Genomic DNA, 7131 nt, shown 5'->3' with positions numbered 1-7131 from the left:
GATCACTCTTGATGACTTAGGTGGAATTGTCCTCAGTGACATCCTACATGGGGAAGGGATCTGTGAAGTCAGGAGACACCCAGCCTGGGGACCGACAAATGTGGAGCGAGGATAGAGTCGTCATTGCAGGGACCATCTGCGTAGCCCTGAATCTGAGTCTCCCAATCGAAAAGGTGTTTGACTGAGGACCCCTATGGGCCTGGGTCTCCTTCAGGAAGTGGGACTCAGACTGGAAAAGACAAAGTGCCTAGGTCTCATTCACTGTAAACGGATTTTAATCTGAAATGCAGCTGGGGGATAAAAAAATGAGAACAAAAATAAAAAATATCAAAATTGTTCCTAACAGTCAAAGGTGTATGAAATGAATCCTTCATTTCCGAAGCATCTGATTTGAAATTCTACTGACTTTAGACTGGATTGTACCCTACGAGTTGGGCCAGGGGCATTTCCAAGAACCCTTTCTTTTCTTGCCATTTTGAAGAAGCGCCAAGCTGCCCACCTGTCCTTGCCCTGAGCTTTCGCTTCCACTTGCGGCCCAACTGGATGCCCACCTGGTGGCCGTACTCGTCCCCGTACCAGACCAGAAGTTCACAGCCCGGCCTGACGACCTGGCAGGTTTGGTAGAAAATCTGCCTGTGATACTGATAGGCCACCAGGTTCTGTTCTTCATCATGCTGGGCACAGTTCATATACCTGGGATTGAGACAGGCGGAAGGAAGGAAAAGCACAGGTGATAAGTTCCCACTACGTGCCGGATCCATGCACAGCTCCCCTCCTGATACTGAAAGCCTTCAGGCTCTGATGTCTCCCACTGCCCCCTGCACTCCTGGGGGATGTTCTGTCCACATCTAAGCCCCTCTCACAATGTCCTGTGGACTCCTGCGCCCAGGTGCTGCCTAGAAAACTTACTCCTGCCCTTGGCGGTCTCTGTCACAGCACAGTAAGACAGGACAATAAAGCTCATCTACATTCTGTACCCCCCCTGATAAAAGAGAGCCCCTCAAGGAAAGGGGTTGGGTCGTGAGGCCAAGGGGCTCATGGCCAGCCTGTGACTCGTTCGTGCTCTGAAGGCTTCAGGACCCAGGTCTGCTTAGAACTGGGGCTAGGATGCTTTGCTTCCTCACAGATCAAAGGTCCCTTGTTTTAGGCTATCCTGGCACTGTGAACTTCTCAAAAATGGGAAAATTATAGTTAAATATTCCTAAAATCAATTGTGTCATGTCTGCCTGCTGTAATTTGTCCCTAAGGGCCAGGGTTGTGTGATCTGTGTAACAAATCCCACTGTCTAAATAAGTGTTCATTAGATAAATTAAAGTGAATCCACTGTCCCCAGTAAATCTAGCTCCATCAAGGTCTTTTCCAGTACCCAAAGTTTGTCTACTATAGAGATGTACATTTTGAGAACACTTGCTATATTTTATCTCCATTTTCCTAAAGTCTCTTGGTACGAAAGAGCACTTTGTGTAGAAAAAAGAGGAACAGGGGGCTGAGGGGGACCATCGAGGGAGGCTTGATGAGAAGGGGAGGACTAGGGGCTTGTGGTCAATGAGTGTCCTGTCTGGAACCCAGGGACTGACCGGCCTTACCTCATCCAGTTGGCCTGGGATTTGTCTGTTCCATCCACATACTCATAGCAGTTTCCTCCTTTCTTGATCTGAGGTTCATGAAAAGAATTAAAGTCTTTGTTTTGGTGGGAATGTAGTAGAAGAATCATCCTACTCTACTGTCACCCAGGCGCTTTCAGCCTGCATGGATCCCACTGCCAGCTGTGAGCACATGATGTGCCTCTCGCTCACCATCTACACGCATGAGTCCACCTGTCCACTCAGCAGGAGCCCCACATGGAGGAGGCGCTCCGCTGTGTCTGCACCACTCTGCTCCCACTTACCCTCCTGTGTTCAAACGGGAGCGCCATGTTCTCACAAATTGCACTCAGCACATAGAACTAAATGTACCGTCCTCATGTATGTACCAGCATGTAGGTGGGGGCCCCCAAACCACAGGAGACAGGGGACAGGTGGATGCTTCTCACCTCCCAGGTGTATCCGTTCTTAGTCATCTCTTCATCTGCTGTGACATGGCCCTCGAAAGGGCCAAAGTTCAGACCCAGCGGCAAATCGAACGCCTCGTTCCACACTCCAAGCCCAGCGTTAGGGATGCCTGAGGGTCTGATTCTCAGCCCAGGGGCAGAGTGAGGGCTGAGCGGTTGGGGTGCTCCTTGTCCACTGCACTGTCCTTTACAAATGTAGGGGGCCCATGAGTAGCACAACTCTCAATGAAGTAGTTCTGACACTTCTCGTAATCTCGAGGTGAGAGCAACAGGGGTTAGGGAAGGTGTGGTGCGTGTTCCTGAACATAGAGAGCTTCAGAGACAGCCTGGGAAGTCACATCACTGAGCCTCAATCCTCTGCTCCAGGCGCCGAGAGGAAGGGAATGACGGGAACCATATGACCATCCGACAATATTCTATCAACACGTAATAGCCTTGCGCTGGCTGAGTGGCACGTTGGTTAAGAGCTAGCTTGGGATGCCAGAGGGCCCTGGTTGGGATCCCACATATGAGGGCCAGTGACACTGCCCTCTACAGCTAAGGTGCTGAACAACAGCTCAACCTGGAACCGGGTAGCCGTGTGTTGCCGGTGATGGCGTAGTCTGCAGCCCCTGCTGCAGTGGGTTGCCATGGGCTACCGTGTGTAGCCAGCAGCCAGAATGACCGGCCGTCCAGAGGCTGGCAAGTGATTGCCTCACCAGTGAAGAGCGCAATGATAATACCAACATGGGCCAGTGAAGTGACGTACTCCACAACTAGACTGAAGAACAAAAGGACAGCAACCTATCTGTTTTCCTTCCCCTGATTCTTCAACGCTGTTCCTCTCCCCGAATTCCGCATTAAAAAAAAAAGTTCAAAAAAAGGGGCCAGCTTAGTGACACACTTGGTGAAGAGCTCGCTCAAGAGTTTCAGCTCTGAGCAACAGCGGTTTGATGCCCGGCCTGAGGTGAGCTGCTGACCTGCCAAAAGTTGGCAGGATGGCTCAGCTAAAAAAAATAATAATAAAATAAATAAATAAATAAATAAAATTAGCATAAAAGAGATGTAACAGCCTTGTTTGTGAGGGTCACTTACACAGGTAGTCATCATCTTCGGGCTTGCTGGTCTCTTGGTACATATGGCCCCTACTTTCCCATGGGCTATACACCTTCACTTCAATCTTCTCTCTCCTGAGTTCTAAGTTGGAGAAGAGTAGGTGAACGAGGTGGGCTCTGGTGTGCTACTCCCTGTTTTGCCAGAAAACACAAAATGTCCCTCTATCAAATTATCACCTGTCTTTCTGTATACTCTGTTTTTCCTTCGTAACTGTTGGTTCAGAGACTTAGACCCCACACTGACTACAGGTGGCTGATTCAATTTTAGTTTCTAGCTCTTCCCATTATCAGGCTTAACTTTCCAGCCTTTTGATTTACAAAATGGTTCATTCACATATCTACTCATTCAGAAAATATTTGTTGAGGGTACATTATGTATTAGGCATTAAGCAAAGACCTGGGTATACAACACCAAGAAAGTATGGTCCCTATTATCATAGATGAATTTACTGGACAACTTGGATGTGTCAATTATTTTAAATGCAACTTAATGCTTTCAAACAATGTATGAGCTAGGTACCCTTATCTTCACTTTACAGATTAGCTTTCAGGAGCCCAGAGAATGTATAAGATTCACCCAGAGCCCCAGTGCGAACCTCAGGGCTCAGCTTAGTCCAGCTTAAACCCAAAGTCCACCCCACATACCTAGGCCATACTTATCAACCTTTCCAGGGGACTCAGAGGAATTAAAGTCCCCAAATTATTTTCTCTTACCCAATTTTATTCTACAATGCCTTCCAGAGGTACTTCCTTCTCCAGGAGGGGACGCTGGTTTCTGGGCCTGCTCTGAGCCACTTGCTTCCGGCAAATGTGCTGTTCCTGACAATTCCTTCAAAGCAGGTTTGTTCCTTGATGCTTCCTTGGGTGTTGCCTTCAATATGAGAGCCACATATTAAAAGATGACCTGTGTTTCCTTAATTCTTGAGGGCTTATGGTGTGTTTTCAGAGGCATGGCTTTAATTAATACTTCAACCACCCTTGGAAGTTCCTGGGGAGTGTGAATATTAGAGGGAACAGAAAGGGCCTATGTGGGCAGTAAGTCCAAGACAAGAACCCATGCCCTAAGGCTCTTGCCTTCCAACTTTCTCCGTAAGAGTGAGGGATATTGGGACTAGAACAAAGAAAAGGTTTGGAGAAACATACGTATCTAGACAATAAAGAAAGTGATGCTAAAAGTTTCAAATTGCTCTATCTTGGAAATAGTATTTGTAATTTGATTAGCTGTTTCCCATTGGTTCTGATTGAATTACGGTTGTATAACCCTGTACTTCTCTTTAGTTTCCTGCTTCGTAACATGGTCATTCTTAATGGGCTAGTGACCATCACATGTATCAATGTTCACCAAAATGTTCTTTGAGCCATTTAACACAACATGCATGTGAGATTACAGTCCTGCTAACAATTTACCCCTTCGGCCGACTCCATATTTGAAATCTAACTCACAGATATTGTCTTCAGCATCCACTGACCCTCTTACTTCTAGTTTAATTTGTAAATGTGAAATCACTCATTCAGAAAACATTCAGGGGACCCTCAGGGGCCCTGAGCTGAGCCTGGGACTTCTGAGAAGAATCAGGCATGGGCCAGCTTCTCAAAGAGCTTGCAATACAGAGGCAGACATTGATTCCAAACAACTCCAAACCACATGATTAAGCTCAGATAAAGAAAATGTTACTTCCTCTTACAGGAATGAGCATTTGCAATCAGCTGCTAAGGGATGAGTGTCTGTGGAATAGTGAGTCACTGACATGAAGTCCTGAAGTCGTTGTATTATTTGTTGCTTCTCAGTCGTCAGCTCTGAGGCTCCTCAGGGACAGGATGTGTTTCCTTTACCTAGAGGGGGAGGCTCTGAGGCTGGTGTTCTCTAACCTCCTTCACCTGGGACCGCCCACTGCACNCATAGGGCTTCTCCCCTGAGTGTGTCCTCTGGTGTTTGATGAGACCTGACTTTACACTGAAGCCTCACCCACACTCCCTGCAAACATAGGTTTTCTACCCAGAGTGTGTCTTCTGGTGTGTGATGAGATTTGTCTTATCACTGAAACCTGGCCCTAAGTCCCTGCAAACATAGGGCTTCTCTCCTGAGTGTGTCCTCTGTAGTGTGATGAGACTTTACTTATCACAGTATCCTCGCCCACAGTTCCCGCAAACATAAGGCTTCTCCCCTGAGTGTATTCTGGTGTCCGGTGTGTCTTGATTTTCATGTAAAATTTTACCCACACTGTGTACAAACCTAGGGTTTATCCCCTGAGTGTGTGTTCCGGTGTCTGATGAGATTTGTCCCTTCACTGAAGCCTTGCCCACACTGTGAGAAAACATAGGGCTTTTCTCCTGAGTATATCCTCTGGTGTGTGATGAGATGTGACATTTCACTGAATTTTTTTTTTTTTTAGCTGAGCCATCCTGCTACATGTTGGCAGTTCAGCGGCTGCTCAGCTCGGGCTGGACTCGAACCGCTGTTGCTCAGAACTCAAACTCTTGAGTGAGCTCTTAACCAACTGAGCCACTCGGCCAGCCCTTGAAGATTTTTTTATTAAATTATTTTTTATTATGAAATACACATTTTTCATTAGTTTCAGCTGTACAACACAGTGCAATATACTTTTTACCCCTCGAAGTGACAAGCCTCTCCCCAATCCGCTGCCCCCATTCCCCCCATATGATACATATCTATTACAAATCCCTTGACTCCAATCCCACACTATACTCCACGTCCCATGACCATATATATATATATATATATATATATATATATATTCAATTATATTTGACATACAACGTTATACAACATCAGCTTCAGGTGTACAGTGCAGTGATCAAGCCTCTTCCCCATCCATGATGCANTGGGAAGGCAAGCAGGTCAGGGCCTGGAGAGGCACTGAAAGCCATTGCTCCAAATTGTGTGACCACCAAGGGAGCAGAGGTGGCCAGCGTTGCCCCTGGCATGGCAAATAGAAAAGAGTCACTGCCTGCATGGACTGGCCATCTCTCAGCCCAGTGTCTACCAGAGGAGATGGGTGCAAGGGAAGGAGGGATGCACAGCACGGGCTGATCAGGTTCGCGGAGAGTGCTCTGTGGTGCACACGCTTGACCAGAGTGGCCCGCAGTGTAATTCCCAGTCACCAGGCTGGCCGTCCAAGGACTCTTAGTGCTCCAAGCACCAACTCTGAATGCCTATGGACATACAATCGTGAACGAGCCCGATATCGTCTGAACCTGGAACGTAAGCAGGATCGGGTCTGGTGAGTGCTTGGATGGGAGACCGCATTGGAATATCAAGTGCCGTAAGCTTTTGTTTCAATCCCCTTTGTCTGCTGTCCCCATCTGAGCTCTGACCCAATACCCATGGCATTAAGCCCATCTGCAGACTTTTAACCCACAGTTTTTCCCTAGGCCATTGGCAAATTTGACAACTTGCCCTCCAGACTCACAGCCCTGACCAAATGGCATGGCCGGACAGCAGGCTCTCGTTCTGTCCTCGTCCTGCTCCTACCCACAAGCCCACATTCCCCAGCTATTTGCTGCCATCTCCTCCATTTTCCTTGCCCAGGCCCAGGGCTGTCTGCCTGTGCAGGCCTCAACCTTCGTGGCACGAGCTGTGGGCGGCTACCTCCTGCCAGGACCGTGCCTGTCCTGGGCACCATGGACCTAAGACCAGAGGACAACCTTCTTTCTCCCTACAGCTGGGCACTGAGACCCCCCACTCAGTTATCCACTGATCTCGGGCCAACGGATGGCTCACATGTCCCACTTAAATGACAGCCCCTTATTTCACAGGTGCACCACTCACCAAAGTTCTGTTACAATGCACAATAGTCCTCCACCCTACCCGGGAAGGCCCACACACATCAAAAAAGAGCTGGTACAAAGCAGCACACTGAATTATGGGGCATCATCTAAACACCCCTGCTATTTGTGTGAGTCATCTGACAACAGCACAGAGGACCAGAATGGGAAAGGCACAGAGGCACACAACTCATGCAAAGT

The 7131-nt window shown here is 48.0% G+C and overlaps 1 pseudogene; it reads right to left on the bottom strand.

The window, feature by feature from the left end:
• LOC109378677 (histone-lysine N-methyltransferase PRDM9-like) overlaps positions 1-4015 on the bottom strand; it is a 7273-nt pseudogene extending 3258 nt beyond the window's left edge.
• Positions 4016-7131: the final 3116 nt, after the last annotated feature.

The sequence above is a fragment of the Hipposideros armiger genome, unplaced genomic scaffold (genome assembly GCF_001890085.2).
Source record: "Hipposideros armiger isolate ML-2016 unplaced genomic scaffold, ASM189008v1 scaffold_2466, whole genome shotgun sequence".
NCBI classification, from domain to species: domain Eukaryota; kingdom Metazoa; phylum Chordata; class Mammalia; order Chiroptera; family Hipposideridae; genus Hipposideros; species Hipposideros armiger.
This window is presented reverse-complemented; position numbering and strand designations above follow the sequence as displayed.